At 44.3% G+C, this 19,249-nt stretch overlaps 1 protein-coding gene across 4 annotated transcripts in view; it reads left to right on the forward strand.

The window, feature by feature from the left end:
* The first annotated feature begins 485 nt into the window (after positions 1–485).
* LOC121574817 (neural cell adhesion molecule L1-like protein) overlaps positions 486–19,249 on the forward strand; it is an 88,375-nt gene continuing 69,611 nt past the window's right edge. For all 4 annotated transcript variants that reach the window (XM_041887414.2, XM_041887417.2, XM_041887416.2 and 1 more), the window contains exon 1: positions 486–625. The gene's annotated coding sequence lies outside the window, so the exon portion shown is untranslated. The remainder of the gene's footprint in view (positions 626–19,249) is intronic.

Here is a 19,249-nt window from a genome sequence, read left to right on the forward strand (position 1 = left end):
TGGGAATTAGCTGTTGATGTACCAACACAAATTATGTGAATGGTCATTTCGATATTTTTATTTTTATTATGTGGTTGCATATTTAGCCTACCTGCATAATGTTGTTCCTATACAAACCATTCACTTGAATAATCATATCCTGTGAGGTTGTTTGATTTACATTCACAATTCCAATTCCATTATCCTTCCATTCAATAATCTGTCTTCATTCTAATAGCCTGGTCCAGTCACCCCCTCCCCCTCCCCAAAACATGCATGCCTATTCTGTGAGTGGAATAATGCTGCTGTCATTGAGGGTGTTTTAACCCGGTCACAACATTGAGAAGTTGTGAAGGGTTTTCTCGGTTGCCATGGATTTCTAAAAGCTATTGACTGCGATAGGGTCCCTTTCTCTGAACGTCTTTGTAGACGAAAACCTATTAGTTTTTCTTCTTTTTCACAGGGGGTTGGTGGGGGGTAGGGGGGCGATAGCATCTACGCTCGGGGAAGCGTTTTCGTGTCATTCTAGTTCTGTCTGACCAATTGCGCACGTTTTGAGATTCAGGAGCGCTAAGCATCTCAGTCCGCTATAAACTAAATTCAACCTCTTCAAACTACTGGAAAGATAGGAACTGCCCTTAAAAAGGTACATGTATTTACTTTTGTAAATGTTTATTAGCATGGTTTGGCGGTAAAGGCGTAGTCTACATGTTGTTATCCATCATATGTTCTTGTTCATTTAGTTAATCATTTTGTGATACTTTGCTCTAAAATTGGCAAGCATACATTATCACAGCCGGTGCATCAAGTAGCCTACTTAGATATAATAACCTAAATAACCTATAGTCAATTGCCTATAATAGAACGACATATACAATCAAATTGAAAATGTCAGAGTGAATAGAAAAATGACTTATAGGCTAATGACACTGTAGCCTAGAATGGATGTTTGCATCTATTTGCCTAGTTTGTTTAATTGTAATGATAAACAATGTTGGCTTACATGAGTTCATCTCATTGATTTCAGTTACATCTACATGGATTTCTTAAAACAATATCCACTGATCACACAGCATTGCAACACATATCATGGCCAGTGATATCTTGCTGAGTCAATAGTGTAGAATTTCAAGTATTTTCACAATTTGGAATTATACCCCACACAACTAAGGGACACTTCATGGACACCCTTAGGCTACCCCCCATGCATAATCAGTCAGTAATAGAAATAAGCAAGAATATGTGCAAACTGTATATTTAGTTTGTATTTACTTTTCTTAGAGTTAAATTATTTGTAACATACTTTTGATAGTACTTTGATATTACTTGCTGGTCATAATTGCTTGCTGGTCATTTCAGTAGGCTAGAGATCAGAGAGAAAAAAGGTGTTCAACATTTCTTTAATCCAAGATGTTGGTGGTTCATCTCTGGCACCACATAGCAATCCTTCTATCACTCCTGACATGTTGAATATCCTCCTAAAAGACCATGAAAAATACTTTTGTGTTGTCAAGCCCACAGTAGCCTTAATTACTTCCTAAGTGCAAACATGGCAAGAACTGAACTGAATTGCTAACGAGGACTGCAAATCACCTGTAAAATTGTGTGTACTCTAGATTTGTTCCTCTGTCTTTTTGAACGATTCACCACCTAGACTACAATTAGGTAGGCTATCAAGAGGCAAATGTTAGTGGGCACATGCACACCTGATTCATCTCTGAGTACAGCAATCGTCTGCCACTGAGAGCCACTCCAGGATTCTTGATTACTTTTCCCCATCGAGGAAATTAATCTCCATCTTATGCATTGGTTTGGATTATGAGGCAAGGGTTTTTTGTGGAGAGCACATGGCGTGACAATATGATGAGTGATTTCTCTTTAATGAGTATGATTAAAGTCACATTAGAAGTGCTCAGCAGATTACCGTTATTGTATTTCGGAGCGTCTACATTTCATAATTGATTTTGAGCAAGATGGAACAGGTGATGACGATTAGTTTTTGTGTGAGTCTAAAGATACCAATATGTGCAGTATAATGAAGCGTACTTTGTTTTGCCTCAATGATTCCTCTCATAATTGTCTCCTGTAGCTCAGTTGGTAGAGCATGGCGCTTGCAATGCCAGGGTTGTGGGTTTGATTCCCACGGGGGGCCAGTATGAAAAATGTATGCACTCGCTAACTGTAAGTCGCTCTGGATAAGTGTGTCTGCTAAATTACTAAAATGTAAAATAGCTAAGTAGGAAAAAAATAGCTCAGGGGGGAATATTTGTTGTTTTGGTTGGTGGTTTCACAGCACACAGTAAAGTGCCTCTTGGGGTTTATTTGTTTAGAAAGCCTATATGGTTCTCCTATCATATGGTTCAATTCCCTTTTCTTCTTGTGCTTGTGTGCAGCAACTCTTGCCAAGCCACATCAATTAGAGGGACCTTGTGAAGATCACGCTTCCATTTCTGGTCATATCTCAGCCTGTCCCTAAGCACAGAAAAAAAATCACAAGTTATTTTGAACCCCTTCCAGTAAAGGTGGATTGATGTGCCTATACCTAGTTCCTGCAATATGTACACTGAGTATATACCACCTGAAGTGTGATATCCTGTAGAGATGTCATGCTGAACCAGTTAGTGCATTATAATTCAAGGCTAAAGATGAGAGTCTCTCATGGCACTAGGTGATCACGTGTCGTCCCAAGCCTCTCAGTATTCAGGCCACTGGTGCTTTGTACCCAAAAGTAGGTCGAATACTTCTCACCAAACAAGTTGAATGAAGTCCAGTGTAATTGGGCAAGGAATGGTTCCACCACTAACTACGTACCTGCAGGTCCATATCAGCCAGGCCAACTTCTCTCACCACTTAACATGCGTCTCCGACCAGACAGATTTCATGCCTATTTTGTTTTAAGGTAATGAAAATGCATGAAACATACCAGATTGTGTAAGACTAGTAAGGCTACTGACATGGACTTTCAACATGGTTTGTAGACTGCACAGTTCGATTCCCACGGGGGGGCCAGTATGAAAAAGTATGAAAATGTATGCACTCACTAACTGTAAGTCGCTCTGGATAAGAGTGTCTGCTAAATGACTAAAATGTAAAATGTAGACTCCAAAAAGTGACCAAGAATGACCAATCCCTCATTCATGCAAGTGAATACATCCACATTATCATCTGGACTGTACCTGTCAGGTAGTGTGTCCAACTGACACATACTCAGACAACATCAATTTCATTCCCTTACTCTCTCTTCCATACACAAACCCAAATTCAGTCAGTCATACAAACCCACACCTGCGCCCGTAACTACATTTGTATTTCATTTTCATGCAATCCCTAATACAAACATGCAATGCCTCCTGAGGCAGAATGACTTTTAAAGCTGAGAGAGACACAGTGTGTGTATGCATGTGTATTTGTGTTTGCGCACACAAGCGTGTTTGTGTGTGTGAGAGAGAGAGAGAGAGAGAGAGAGAGAGAGAGAGAGAGAGAGAGAGAGAGAGAGAGAGAGAGAGAGAGAGAGAGAGAGAGAGAGAGAGAGAGAGAGAGAGAGAGAGAGAGAGAGAGAGAGAGAGAGAGAGACTTTTGTACTTTAACTATTTGCACATTGTTACAACACTGTATACTTACATAATATGACCTTTTAAATGTCTTTATTCTTTTGGAACTTCTGTGTGTAATGTTGAATGTTAATATTTATTGTTTACTTCACTTTTGTTTACTATCTACTTCACTTGCTTTGGCAATGTTAACATACGTTTCCCATGACAATAAAGCCCTTAAATTGAATTGAATTTAATTGAGAGAGAGAGGGAGCTGCAGGGAGAGAGAGAGAGAGACTCCATTACTCTACACCAGGGGTGTCAAACTCATTCCATTGAGGGCCTAGTGTCTGCTGGTTTTTGTTTTTTCCTTTCAATTAAGACCTAGACAACCAGGTGAGGGGAGTTCCTTACTAATTAGTGACCTTAATTCATCAATCAAGTACAAGGGAGGAGTGAAAACCAGCAGACACTCTGCCCCCCGTGGAATGAGTTTGACACCTGTGCTCTACAGGTACCCCCCTGACTGATGGAATACGGATTACACAGATGCTTGTTAGAGATTACGGATGAGCTTGACAACGGGAAGCAGACATGAATTGCTGTACAGAGCCCATTTATGATGCCCCTTTATCCCTTAATCTATAAAACGCTGGTGATTCATATCTCTGGACTGTGACAGAGAGCAATTATACTGGAACAGATACTGATATTCATAAACACTGATTATATGAAACATTGTGACACACCTAGATGTACTCCAGACAGCAGACAATGTATGGTATGGATGACAGTGTGTTGGAAGATGTGTGGTGGAACCTAGCAAGTATCCAGGCCTAATTGAACTTCAACTCAGGCTTCCGTTGGTACAAGCAATTACAGCGACGTCTCCTGTTCCCTCTGCTGCAGCACTACCTGAGCCCTCCTCTATCATGTCTACTGCTGGTGACAGGAGGAAGAAGCAGCATGTCTTGTATGTACTGGAAATATGTTTGGGTAGATGAAATATTAATTCATCATTTTCTACAATCCCTGCCTGCTTTTCCGGAAATGTGCATATCTGTTTTTAGTATGATACCTCTAAAATTGACTCCGGGGAGAGATAGCGGCAAGGGAATTATTCTGTCCATTCAGCCTGGGGGGTGGGGGGGAATTGGGTGGGGGATGATGAAGATGCAATGATAAGAGGTTGTGATCAACCAGAATTCACCTTCATATCTTATTTAACAGGCCGCTGCATTATTGGGGCCACTGGTGAATATGATCAATGGCAGCCTGCACTGCACGGACAATTAATCTGCAAAGTTAATACTGAAGGACAAACCTGCAACAAGGCCAATGTTATCGCCCCTGTTCAGGGGTTCCTATCTCGGAACAACCCAGTGGGAGGGCGATAAAAGGCTGGTCTATCTCGCTGGCAAGGTTCCCTGTACACTTCCGGGCTTAAGGCAATGGCTGGGCCTATCATTCTCCATGTTCTTTCAGTGCCACTGTACCATGTGACATGGCTAAAGGCTATTGCAGAGAGTGAAGCCCTGCAGTGCCCTTGCCTTATTGCAGTCTGGATTATTATTTGCTCGTGGTTTACAAGCTTGTCATATCTCTGATGTTGTCATGTGTTTACAACTCATCATTCAGAAAGATGCAGTTTGTGGTATTGTTATGTCTGTGAAGAGGCATTCACAGCTCCATATTATACACATCTCCCCTTTATGGTCTACTCGCTGCCTTAGGCTATTTGTGAAAGGCTTTTCCATGGCAATTTTGGTCTGTAAAATACATTTCCTTTCACTTTGCTCAATGAAACAGACAGCGTCTGACTTGTTCTGCCTCAGTACATGGTAAAAAAGGGAACTTCTGGTAAAATGTTGTACAGTTATATGAAAAACAAATCCACAAAATCTCATCTTGCAATGTTTTCATAGGAATGAGAACCACAACCAATAGGATTAGGTTTTATTGGAGGCCGTTTGAGCGAACTGTGCATTGCCTTTCTGAAAGAACGGGGTTTACAATCTAGCACTGAGCCACTCTAGCCCCTGCGCGCCTATTTTCATTCAGATGTATAGTGCATTTTGTTTTTTGGTGGTCTGAATTTTCACAAGTGTTTCTAATAAATGTAAAAAAACACACAATGAAAAGGCCAGAGTATCTACACTACATGACCAAAAGTATGTGGACACCTGCTAGTTGAACATCTCATTCCAAAATCATGGGCATTCATATGGAGTTGGTCCCCCCTTTGCTACTCTAACAGCCTCCACTCTTCTGGGAAGGCTTTCCACTAGATGTTGGAACATTGCTGCAGGTACTTGCTTCCATTCAGCCGCAAGAGCATTAGTGAGGTTGGGCACTGATATTGGGCGATTAGGCCTGGTTCGCAGTTGGTGTTCCAATTCATCCCAAAGGTGTTTGATGGGGTTGAGGTCAGGGCTCTGTGCAGGCCAGTCAAGTTCTTCCACACCGATCTCGACAAACCAGTTCTGTATGGACCTCGCTTTGTGCACGGGGGCATTGTCATGCTGAAACAGGAAAGGTCCTTCCCCAAACTGTTGGCACAAAGTTGGAAGCACAGAATCGTCTAGAATGTCATTGTATGCTGTAGCGTTAAGATTTCCCTTCACTGGAACTAAGGGGCCTAGCCCGAACCATGAAAAACAGCCCCAGACCATTATACCTCCTCTACCACTTTACAGTTGGCACTATGCATTGGGGCAGGTTGCGTTCTCCTGGCATCCGCCAAACCCAGATTTGTCCGTCGGACTGCCAGATGGTGAAACATGATTGATCACTCCAGAGAATGCGTTTCCACTGCTGTAGAGTCCAATGGCGGAGAGCTTTATACCACTCCAGCTGACACTTGGCATTGCGCATTGTGACCTTAGGCTTGTGTGCGTCTGCTCGGCCATGGAAACCCATTTCATGAAGCTCCCGGCGAACAGTTCTTGTGCTGACGTTGCTTCCAGAGGCAGTTTGGAACTCGGTAGTGAGTGTTGCAGCCGATGACAGACGATTTTTACGCGTTACGCGTTACTGATGAATTGACTTGTTGGAAAGGTGGCATCCTATGACGGTGCCACATTGAAGGTCTCTTCAGTACTGGCCATTCTACTGCCAAAGTTTGTCTATAGAGATTGCATGGCTGTGTGCTCGATTGTATACACCTGTCAGCAACGGGTGTGGCTGAAATAGCCGAATCCACTAATTTGAAGGGGTGTCCACATACTTTTGTACATATGGTGTGTAAGGTCCTCAAAGGTACAACAAAACCTGACAGCCTTAACACAAAGAGTAAGAAGTTATTATCCTTTTTTTATCCCCTTTTTCTCCCCAATTTCATGATATCCAATTGCGATCTTGTCTCATCACTGCAACTCCCCAACAGGCTCAGGAGAGGCGAAGGTCAAGTCATGCGTCCTCCGAAACATGACCCGCTAAACCATGCTTCTTAACACCCGCCCGCTTAACCCGGAAGCCAGCTGCACCAATGTGTCGGAGGAAACACTGTTCAACTGACGACCGAAGTCAGCCAGCAGGCGCCCGGCCGGCGACAAGGAGTCACTAGAGCGTGATGAGCCAAGTAAAGCCCCCCCAGCCAAACCCTCCCCTAACCCAGACAACGATGGGCCAATTGTGCGCCGCCCTATGGGACTCCCAGTCACAGCCGGTTGTGACACAGCCTGGGATCGAACCTGGTCTGTAGTGACGCTGCGCCACTCTGGAGGCCAGAAGTTATTATCCTGAATGAAAGTCAGCAGAATTATTCCCCTTTCAATTGCAGTCTAAATTCCAGATAATAATATAAGAGCGTACTGAACAAAGACAAATGGAATAGAGGGGATCACAGTCTCCTTGTGTGTGTTGCAGGAGCAAGGACCCCGTAGGGACATGGTGTAGAAGGGCAGACAGGATAAATTTTTTTATTTGACTAGGCAAGTCAGTTAAGAACAAATTCTTATTTACAATGACGGCCTACACCGGCCAAACCCGGACAACGTTGGGCCAATTGTGCGCTGCCCTATGGTACTCCCAATCACGGCCAGTTGTGGTACAGCCTGGAATCGAACCAGGGGTCTGTAGTGACGCCTCAAGCACTGAGATGCAGTGCCTTAGACCGCTGCGCCACTCCGGAGCCCACATGTGACAGACAGGCATGTGGACAGGAAAAGAGCCATTGTCTCAAGTGGCATGATAAGAGCAGGAATCAGACAGTTCCCGTCCCTTCCCTCTCAGTTGTTGGGTAAATGTCATGTAAAACCACTAGGCTAGAGATAATAGGGAATGTAACATACATGAGGCTCATGCAGTGCTATGTAATAGAGCAGCCACTGGCCGTTTGTTTCTTGAGTTGATGGTCAGGGTGCCGGAACATAATTACACATAATTTATAGACTGCAAATTGACAACAAGAAGTCCAAATAGATATAATATTTGATTAAAACATAATAATTTCAAACCTTTCTTACATTTGTATACAATCACATATATCTCTTTATTATGCGTAGGAATATTTGGAACAGATTTCTAAAATAAAACAAAATCCCTTGGAGCTGATTGGCTGGTGTTTTACAGTACTTTATGTCCACCCATTTATTTAAATCAGAAACCTGGGGGCCAGTTGGGGAACCATATCACTTACCTCGCACCGACCATACAGCATGGGCAATGAAATATCTTCACCACAGGAGGTTGGTGGCACCTTAATTGGGGAGAACGGGCTCGTGGTAATGACTGGAGCGGAATCAGTGGAATATTATCAAATACATCAAACACATGGTTTCCATGTGTTTGATGCCATTCCATTTGCTCCGTTCCGGACATTATTATGAGCCGTTCTCCCCTCAGCAGCCTCCACTGATCTTCACCATACTGCATTGTTGTTGACTGAATCTGATGGGTAGACAGACACCAACAAACAACAACAGGATGCACAGTGATCCCATACATCCAAGTGCACACAAACACAAGCAGCAGGTGCTCCACCATAATCACCTAACCCACGTGTGCTCACCATTTGGCGGCGTCCCATAATATTAAAATGTAACTCCTGTTTTGTTTGGAATGAGATATGTCCCTACTAAAAGCCTCATCCAGAGTCTGTAGGGGAAACCGGTGGAATGTGTATCCCTAAGACACACCTCAGAGTGTGAGGGCAGCAGTACTTTGAGGTGTCCTCTGGGACCTCATTACACAGCATGGAGCTCCGCTGGGGGCTGTAAGAAGAGTAGATGCCTGGCTGCCTAGGACTCTCAGCTGGTGATGGAGCTACATGCTACATGTAGGATCACTGGGTGTGATAAGCTATACATCAGCAGCCCAACGTGTGCTGCTCTGCATAGCACGAGCCCGTTTACCGGCCCAGCCACACCTAGAGTCAAACAGGGCTCTCCCCTGACAGAGGATCAGAACACTGACCAGCCATGATTATTCAAAGAAACAAGGAGGGTATGCTAAGTGGTTGGATGGGTTGCTATTGTATGTGTCAAATCTTCTCTCAGTTTGAAGGTGCGGCGATTGTTGTGTGCTATTATCCTTTGTTTGTTAGAGTTGTTTAATGTTACCGAAGCACAGTAGCTGGAAACAAATGACTTTCTCTTTTCAACTGAATGAGTGCTTTCAGAGTTTATCATAACGAAATTAGAGTTGCTTTTCATAGTTGATTTCCACAGCTCAATTTACAAGTAGATGACACCCTAAGACTCATTAGCAATCAGCTGAATGTTATGATGCCGTTTTCTATTATAAAAGCCATTTTACATGCCTACAAATTGACTGCTTGGCCATGAACTTCCTTTTTGGAGAGATGTCAGAATATTTTATGGTGTTCTGAAAGTGTTTGTGTCTGTCCTTGGCATACTGGGGGTCGACTATACATACAGCCAGAACACAGCGATAGTCTATTTCTTAATGTTCTCACCCCCAGACATGGCAAATGTTGAGTAAAATTGCAAAACTGGTCGAGACCCAGCACCATTTATCAGCTCGGGGGTAACTCTTCTGCCCATTTCTACTAATCTAACCGTGGGACCACCTGCAGAACAGTGGAGACACTTTGACCTCATTATTTTTCGAACTTGGCTGGAACCATTCATTTTTATGGCACTACATTGGATTGGATTGGAGTGAACCTGCCACCTATCACCTTCCAGAGTTTACTGCTGGATTTTGCTAGTGCCTGGGGAATGGTTTTCTATGAATTGGCTGCAGGTGTGTCTGGTTAAATGAAGCTGAGGGGTTTTGTCTGTCAGTGGGTTAGGGGGCCCTGTCTTGATAAAACCACTAACTTAAACGCCATGGTGTCTTTCCTCTCAATCAGCACCTCATCATCCCCAATTAGATAGAAACCCCTCTCTGTGTGGCCACCCCACAAGGCAAGGACCACTGATGCCATGTGAGGATAATACATGTGTCTATAACAAAGCTATGGGATAGTATGAACAGTGAATTCCGCCTGTTGCTATTGTTTAATACTCTTCAACTGAAAATGTCTTCATCATGTTTTACTATGGACGCCTCCCTCGAAGAGGAATTGAGCATAGGCTTTAGTCCAAATCTACATTTGCCATTCAAATGTGCCGTTTAAATTACAAATTGACAAACAAAAGAGCATAAAGGAAGGGGCGATCTCTGTGGTAAATAGTCTTTAATTGCATTAGCTAATCAGTACAATGCAGGTTTCCCTGAACGTTGCAACAGATTGACTCTACTGGAGTCATGCAAGGCAATTCCATCAACATTTAGCTCTCATTATCATTTGCGTATCAAATTAGCATACACTAGATTGGTATTGTAGGCTGTTGTGTGCTTGTTATTTGGGGAAAGAGCTTGGATATATTGGGAACATAATATTCAAAGTATTCTGAAAACAAAATTGTGATATTCCTTTTTAGAGAATGATAAAAGAGTAAACTGACCATAATGATTTCTGTTGTCTGTTGCCCTCATATTTAGCAATTACATGTGCCCTTAGGTTTTCTTATCTTATTTTCAAAGTAAACCATCTCTAAGTAGCGTCTGTGCCATATTTCTCTCTCAGTGATTGAGCTTGGGGGGTCTTTCACTCTCCCTAAGCCCATAGAGATACTAGTGAGTTGTTGCACGTATTTTCCATACAAACTTTCTTAAAGACAGCTTACAAAAGCTCAATAGATAAAGGTGAATGATCCAACAGCGTGCAAAACCTAAGAATGAAATCTCCTGAAGTCGAGGGTATGAAATAGACAAATAGAATAGTAATGCCATGGAAACAATGATACCAACATGCAAATAGAGGAATCAGTAGAGATAAAGATGGGATATAGATGCTTGGTTTGGTTTACTCTATAGGGACTTGAGAGAACAAATGTAATTCCAAATCCATTAAAATAATGGACTTTGCTTTTATTTCTCGATACAGTTAGCACATAGACAGACCTCACACAGTCCAGTGTTATCTCAGTGCTTTGTGGATTTAAAATGGCTGTGAGGCTCCAGGCGATGGCTTTGAAACAAAAACAGATCAATAGGTGATCTCAAATAAATCCTGCTTTGATATCTGGGGCTACAGGCCAGGAAATGTTCCCATCAGTCTTTGTTTAGAGTGCAGCCAGGTTGCTCAAGATTCCACTGCGAAATTCGACATTCGTCCAGGTAAGCAGGATGTCGGGAGATTACTTCAAACACGGCCACTAGGGGCATCAGTGAGCCGCGAGCTCTGGCTCCGAGGGTCCGTGTTCAATCCCAGTGCTATGCACTCCTTTTTTTTTTTACCCTTACCTTAACCATTTGGAATGAATGCCTAAAATTAACCTTTGAAATTTGACATTTACGGACAAATGGCGGATTCTGCAGTGAGACTCTCCCCTGATTGGATGGACAGCCTGCGCTCGGTGTCATTCCATTGACCCTGCCGGTTTCCTGTGGTGTCTCTCAGAGTCGGACTGTTTGTCATTTTTCCGGTGCGAGCGGCATGTAGGCCTTGTGTTGCATGACTCACCTCAAACACTATATAGCTAATTGGGATGCAGCCGCAGCTTTGTAGGCATTATGTCGTCTCCTCGCAAATGACAACACTCCATGGAACTGATTTTTCACAGCTTCGATTCGTTAATGTCATTCAGATGTGTTTAATAGCACAGTCTGAAGAGGGAGAGAGAGAGATAGAGAGAGAGACTGTCGTGCAAGCATGTCTACATGTGTAATTGTCCTCAGCGTAATGACTAAGATTGCGCTATTATTGTATCCAATGCCGTCATCTTTAGTTGTCTTTTGTTTTCAGATCAAACTGTACTCTACAGGCGCAGGCAATAATACTGTCTGACCAATTATTGTCTGAATAGGGAGCTTTTTATCTATTCAGCGTCATACACACAATGGCTTTTTTCATGAATGAATTTGTCACGATCGTCAGGGAGAGACCAAGGCGCAGCGTTGAAGGTGAACATATTTATTATTATACTGATCACACGATCAAAACAACGGACGATAACGTGATGTCTACGGTTTAACACAAAACCAAATAAGAACAAGAAACCACAAACACAAAGGATAAGACAGACAGTTTAAATATGGCTCCCAATCAGAGACAACCAGCTGACACTCGTTGCCTCTGATTGGGAGTCACTCAGGCCAACATAGAAATACAAACTAGACCCACAACCTACCACACAAAAACATAGAAACTAACACCCTGGCTCAACATACGAGAGTCCCCGCGCCAGGGCGTGACAGTACCCCCTAAAGGCGCGGACTCCGACCGCGCCAACCAAACACAACAGGGGAGGGACCGGGTGGGCACTCCGCCTAGGCGGCGGATCCGGCCCGGGCATGATCCCCACTCGCTCTCTAACCCCCCAAAGTACCCCTGGTCCGGTCTGGCCCTGCTGACCGGAGCTGGACTGCACACTGGTGGAGCGGATTGCTCTAGCTCCGGCGTGAAGCAGCTGACCCGTGCCGAACCAAGCACCAGTGGAACAGGCACGGGCTGTGCCGGACTGGACGACGCACACCACTGGCTTGGTGTGGGGAGCAGGACGGCCCGAGCCGGCTGACGAAACGCACCCCTGACTTGCGCGGGAGCAGGAACGGGCCGAACCGGGCTGACGCAAACGCACCACTGACTTGGTGCGGGAGCAGGAATGGGCCGGACTGGGCTGGCGCGCGCACCACAGACTTGGTGCGGAGAGCAGGAACGGGCCGGACAGGGCTGACGCAAACGCACCACAGACTTGGTGCGGAGAGCAGGAACGGGCCGGACTGGGCTGGCGACGCGCACCACAGACTTGGTGCGGGAGCAGGAATGGGCCGGACTGGGCTGGCGACGCGCACCACAGACTTGATGCGGAGAGCAGGAACGGGCCGGACCGTACTGGGAACACACACCACTGGCCCTACGTGGGGATCAGGAACAGGCCGGACCGGACTGGCAACACACGCCAGTACCTCTCGCCGTGCCTCTACATCTTCCACCCCTCTTCGACCAGTGGCCCCCCGTAACCTGGCGGCCTCCTCTGCCAATCCGCTGGGCCGCTCTGCCGCGGTCTCCTGCTGGCCCGTCGTCCACGGCGTTAGCCCCCCCCTAAAATTTTTCTGGGCTTCACTCCTACCCGTGGCCAAGGTCTCCATGTCCCTCGCCAGCCGTTCGCCCTTTCTGCCACAATGTCAAGCCCTTCTCTTCCTCACTCGGCTTGACCCAGTCGAGAGATCTGTTAGGGATCTCCCTGGCGATGGCTCCTGGACACGCTGCTTGGTCACATCTTGGTGGTTTCTTCTGTCACGATCGTCAGGGAGAGACCAAGGCGCAGCGTTGAAGGTGAACATATTTATTATTATACTGATCAAAACAACGGACGATAACGTGATGTCTACGGTTTAACACAAAACCAAATAAGAACAAGAAACCACAAACACAAAGGAAAAGACAGACAGTTTAAATATGGCTCCCAATCAGAGACAACCAGCTGACACTCGTTGCCTCTGATTGGGAGTCACTCAGGCCAACATAGAAATACAAACTAGACCCACAACCTACCACACAAAACATAGAAACTAACACCCTGGCTCAACATACGAGAGTCCCCCGCGCCAGGGCGTGACAGAATTAAACACAAAATATTGTGCAAACGAACACAATGTGCCTGAGACAAGAGGCTTTAAATGGATCTGTCTGCAGCTCTCATCACCAGTTGACAGTTATTGCCTCTGCTCCAGAATCTCCTCAACCTGTGCACACAGTAAACAATGCAGGGGTTAAAGGTCCCAGACTGGGGGTCATGATAATTGGGAGAGCATGTTGCTCAATAAGATGACAGGGTCTATAGAGGGTGAGCTCTGGTTTATCACCAGAAAGCAGGTATGATTGACAACCTCAGCCTGGGGACCTACCAATTCCCTCAGGCACTTAGCATTTAACTATTCCCTGCTATAGCCTAAGTAAATAAGGCTTCCTGTTTATAAATTATTTTACACCTCAGTAATTCCTTGTTGCTATTGGCTGCAGCTGAGCCCGTTTCCATTGGCAACCTGTGCCACTAGGAACACGTGATGAAACTATCAGAGTGTGAGGTGCCTGTGGCTCTGGCCCATATGTTCTCACACAACAAACCTGTCCACAAGTGCTTCACCCCTAGGGGGCCCTCGCCTTCTTGCTGAACACACTTGTATGGCCCCCATGTTCCCATCCCTGGGTTAACTCACCTGCAGTTGAGATCTTTGGAGTGTGTTTAAATACTGCCTGGTCCCCCTGTTGTCCCCCTGTTGTCCCCCTGTAGCAGCAGGAGACCTGTGTTTAGGATGCCCCTGTTTCCTGTTGGGGTCACCCACCAGCAGTGGAGGCAGAGAGAGTTTGGGGGGCATGGACCACGGTCAGGTTCCCCCCTGCTGGTCCGTGCCTAATGCCATTACTGACTCACAGAGGCTCCCTCAGTTACCCTCCCTCTGTTTGCCCCTGAAACAACAATCTCTGCTCACCCCACCCTGCTCACCCCTCACGCCTAACACCTGTGGTGTGAGTAGAGCTTGAGTAGAGCTCTAAGTGTGCCAGGTCACCCATTAACCCCCTGAATTATCCTATCTCTTTATGCCAGTGTATGAAGGGCACTCAGACAAACTCTTCCTCATTCATTAGAGAATAGTCTGCATTCCTTCCAGTGAACATGGACATGGTTTGCTGGCCCTCGAATAGCTTTCATTCTGATTGTGCTTCTGAACAGTAGCGCCACTGTTCCCCCCATATAGATAACCTTCACGGCTCAGCCCTGTTTGGAACAAATATACTCCTCCTTGGCGATAGGCTCCACAGTCCAAAACAGTAAACAACTTTTCAATTCACTCTCTCAGGGCCCACATGGCCCCAGTGGGAGGGAAGAAATAACTTAAATTAACGGTTTTAATTGTCCGTATTGTTCAGATAAAGCATTTGAAGTGATTATAAGGTTTAGAACTCTTACTAAATTTCCTACATTTTAGTGCCTGCCCACTGGGCACCCACTGGTTGAATCAACGTTGTTTCCACGCCATTTCAATGAAATTACGTTGAACCAACATGGAATAGACGTTGAATTGACGTCTGTGCCCAGTGGGTGGTTAGCATATTGCGTAACACATGCAGGCAAGTGAGCATCAAGGCTAAGCAACTCAATGGGTCAAATGTGTTACGGCTGATGTTCATTCAATTAACATTCCATGCTATGAATTCAGTGAACAAGAACATCAACAATCAGGGTCTCTCTGTTGTAACATTTGACCTGTGTGCCTACTTATGCATACCACAAAGAGGATGAGTCAAAACAGTATCCTCAGATGGTTTCTTGAGTGTCTCAGCATTATCAGTGGAGTCACGTCTACCTGTCTTTGAGCTGTGAGGCTGTGAAGAGGAGCTGAGACTGCGAGCCAACACAGGGAGTGCTAGTACTAGCGCTGCATGCTAAGGGGGAATTCCATTACCTCGCTCAGCCAGGGAGATCTCTCTGCACTCAGCTCAGACAGGAACCAAGGGGGATTTGTTTTCCTCAACATGAGCAGCAAATAATATAAAAATATTTTTCCCCCACAGAGTGCCTGATACATGGGCCTGTGTTTTTCCAGCTTCTTGCTGCTGCTGGAAAGAGGGGAGATGGCTGACATAAAGAGACGTGCCTCTCTGTCACTATCAGTGGACGGTAGATTGGGTGATGTGAGAGGCAATTTCAATCTGATGCTTTGATTTGTTCCATTAGTGGAATCCAGAAGCCGGAGTCTGAAAACGGCACGTGACTGCATTTTCTTTCCTCCATATTTCAGTTTGGTTTAAGGTTTTCATGAATGAGTGCAAATGTATCGGTGTTGTCAATTTTCTTTCACTAAAAGGCTTTCCTCAACCAACATGTTAACACCACATCCTTTACATTAAAGTGTACAAGCTGAGTGCCTTGAGATGTTGCATATAAGGATAGCAGCAACCCACTCCATCAAAGAGGTTCGTTCAGACAGAAAAGGGACTGTCTGGTCTGTAAATATTGTCAGCTAAGCTCCAGTGCTTTGCTGCGCCATAGCGATGATATTGTTGGCCGACCGGTTCCTGCCTGTTGGGCTGGTGAATGAGGAGAGACAGGCCCATCAGCAGCAGAGACCCCAGAGGGGGATCCCACTGTCAGAACGGAGCCAGAAGGCTCTGGGCTCATTGTGACTAGAATGCAGAGCACAGCATTCTAGAACTCCACCAGCCATCATCATTAGAGCGTCACTGTTCCAGATCATAATGGCCATCCCTGCTCTGTTCTGTTCTGCCACCTCGGCACTTTCTGAGGGCTCATTGGAGACCGGGTAAAGTAATGAATTAATGGTGGTGGGATGAATCCTTCATGCTATGTATAGCCGTCACCCCTTTTAGACTATAGTATGCATTGAGCAGCTCTTTGAGGAACCAAACACGGTAAGTGGTTTGGAGGTAACGTCCTCTCTCCACCAAGCCCACATCCTCAAAGGCGGCTAGTTGGGGCTTTTTGCCCTTGTTTATCTTCATTTAAAGGCTGGAGAGAAGATGGAGTTGTTTACTGGTTTCAATATTGAGTGCGGGAGCAGGAAGGGGAGGAGGAGGGGCAGACAGTGGAGGTAGTGTTTGGCTTGGGGGATGGGGAGCTGGTTGGTGCTGGTGAGCTAATGGAGGTGCTATCCTTAGACTCCTAATTACATTGGAAGAGATTTCAGATACCCATACAATGTACATATTCAAACACGGAAAACATATCACTTTTCAACAGGAGGATTATAAAACGTCTTCCATATTTCCATAGAATGAAGATCTATAGTCTTCATTAATCATGATACTGTTGAGTGCTGTATTTTTTTATCAATTCAACGTCATGACAAGACACATTAATCAACTGTGTTTACTGTTGAATGCTTGTAGTCTTTTTCCAATTATGTGCTATAGAAGGATGTATAGTGGTGTAACCTTCCCCCTTTGTCATCTTTGTGGAGGAGGTATAGATTTTTAGCCAGCCAAATGAACTGTTTGCTGAAGAGCCTGCAGTCATTGTGCTTAGCTGATTTCCCCTTTTTAAGCACGCTCATCCCCAACTCCAAATGTACACTTTGCAGATCAATAACCTTCCAGTAATTTAACGCTGTCCGCCCCAGAGAGGTTGAGGTCAATCCACTCCACCATCATTGAGGTACTCGTTGATTCAGTGTGGTTTAACGTCGTCCAACCTGCTGTTGCTATTGAAAAGGCTTGTTTGACATAGTCGCAGAAAACAACACATTTTCAATTGTCGCCATGTTTTTCTAATGTATTTTGAATATGGTAGTAGGCGGTCATTTAATTTGGAGGCAGCCATGAGAGGAACATTTTTTTATTCCTGATTTGTCTCCTGACTTGAATCATCTCTGGCTGTCTTGACGTGATTCATATCTGTCACTCGGTGCATCATTAATAATGATTAGCCTGTGGCTGTGTTGTGGTCTACCTGATGTTGATCAATACTTATATTCCATTGGATCAATGTCCTGTGACGTCAGTTGGGGAGTAGTGAACTACATATAGCTCTACTACATTTTGCAGTTGGTGGTAGTTAAACTAAATTCTAATCTTGGTTGTGTTTTCAGTAGTGAATTAAAAAATGAATTTTGACTGCACTGGGTCTATGACATTTCAGATTTATATATGATCATTTATCATGAAGTAACTTTAGTTAAGTAAACTATATTTTTCTTAAGGGTAGCTTTAGTGTAGCTTAACGTCTTCCAGTGTGAAGTAATTGGTAGCTTGTTAAACTATATTTTCAGAGTAGCTTTCCCAACACTGTGTGTCTTCATGCAGAACAGGGGTTCTGATCTCTGGTTATTTGTTTTGAATGGCATTTCCCTTTGATTCCTGACCAGTGATGATGTCTAATCTTATTAAAAGGCTTTGCTCTGTGGTAAAAGCATTGTGTGCACTGCGGGAGACAGCCGTTTGTCCAAGTCTGTCCTACTGTAGCTCCCCCTGCCTCTTTCAGCCTCCTCTTCTCATCGCCTCCCTCCATCCTCTGATGGATCCTCTACCTCTGCTGCCTCTGCTTCTGTTATCTCTGATTATACCATGGCATTGTTGAATACTCATTTCTGATTGGCTTGAAGGGCATTCTATGGCATTCTAGAGCGTGCATTAGATTATTCAGAACATCAGGCAAAGTGCAGTTCCTCAGCTATAGATGAAGGACTCATTTTAATATCTTTGTGTGGGAGTGCTGGTGGGACGCTATTGTAATCTGCACTGTGTAGATAGATAGCATATTGGTATGGGCTGGATGTTATTGTAATCTGAACTGTATAGATAGATAGCATATTGGTATGGGCTGGATGTTATTGTAATCTGAACTGTATAGATAGATAGCATATTGGTATGGGCTGGATGTTATTGTAATCTGAACTGTATAGATAGATAGCATATTGGTATGGGCTGGATGTTATTGTAATCTGAACTGTATAGATAGATAGCATATTGGTATGGACTGGATGTTATTGTAATCTGCATTGTGTAGATAGATAGCATATTGGTATGGGCTGGATGTTATTGTAATCTGAACTGTATAGATAGATAGCATATTGGTATGGGCTGGATGTTATTGTAATCTGAACTGTATAGATAGATAGCATATTGGTATGGGCTGGATGTTATTGTAATCTGAACTGTATAGATAGATAGCATATTGGTATGGGCTGGATGTTATTGTAATCTGAACTGTATAGATAGATAGCATATTGGTATGGGCTGGATGTTATTGTAATCTGAACTGTATAGATAGATAGCATATTGGTATGGGCTGGATTTTATTGTAATCTGCATTGTGTAGATAGATAGCATATTGGTATGGGCTGGATGTTATTGTAATCTGAACTGTATAGATAGATATCATATTGGTATGGACTGGATGTTATTGTAATCTGCACTGTGTAGATAGATAGCATATTGGTATGGGCTGGATGTTATTGTAATCTGCTCTGTGTAGATAGATAGCATATTGGTATGGGCTGGATGTTATTGTAATCTGCTCTGTGTAGATAAATAGCATATTGGTATGGGCTGGATGTTATTGTAATCTGCTCCGTGTAGATAGATAGCATATTGGTATGGGCAGGCTCCCTAAATTCTGAAATCGACTGAACTTTGCATGTTCCTCTTCTGTATTGTAGATTAATCTGCTTAAAGCTAAGAAAACCATGCCAGAGAAACCCCTGCCAACATCAAAAATGGAACACGTCCAAAACTAAATGGATCAAGCCGCCTCTACAGCCTT

This window comes from Coregonus clupeaformis, chromosome 10 (genome assembly GCF_020615455.1).
Source record: "Coregonus clupeaformis isolate EN_2021a chromosome 10, ASM2061545v1, whole genome shotgun sequence".
Lineage (NCBI taxonomy): Eukaryota > Metazoa > Chordata > Actinopteri > Salmoniformes > Salmonidae > Coregonus > Coregonus clupeaformis.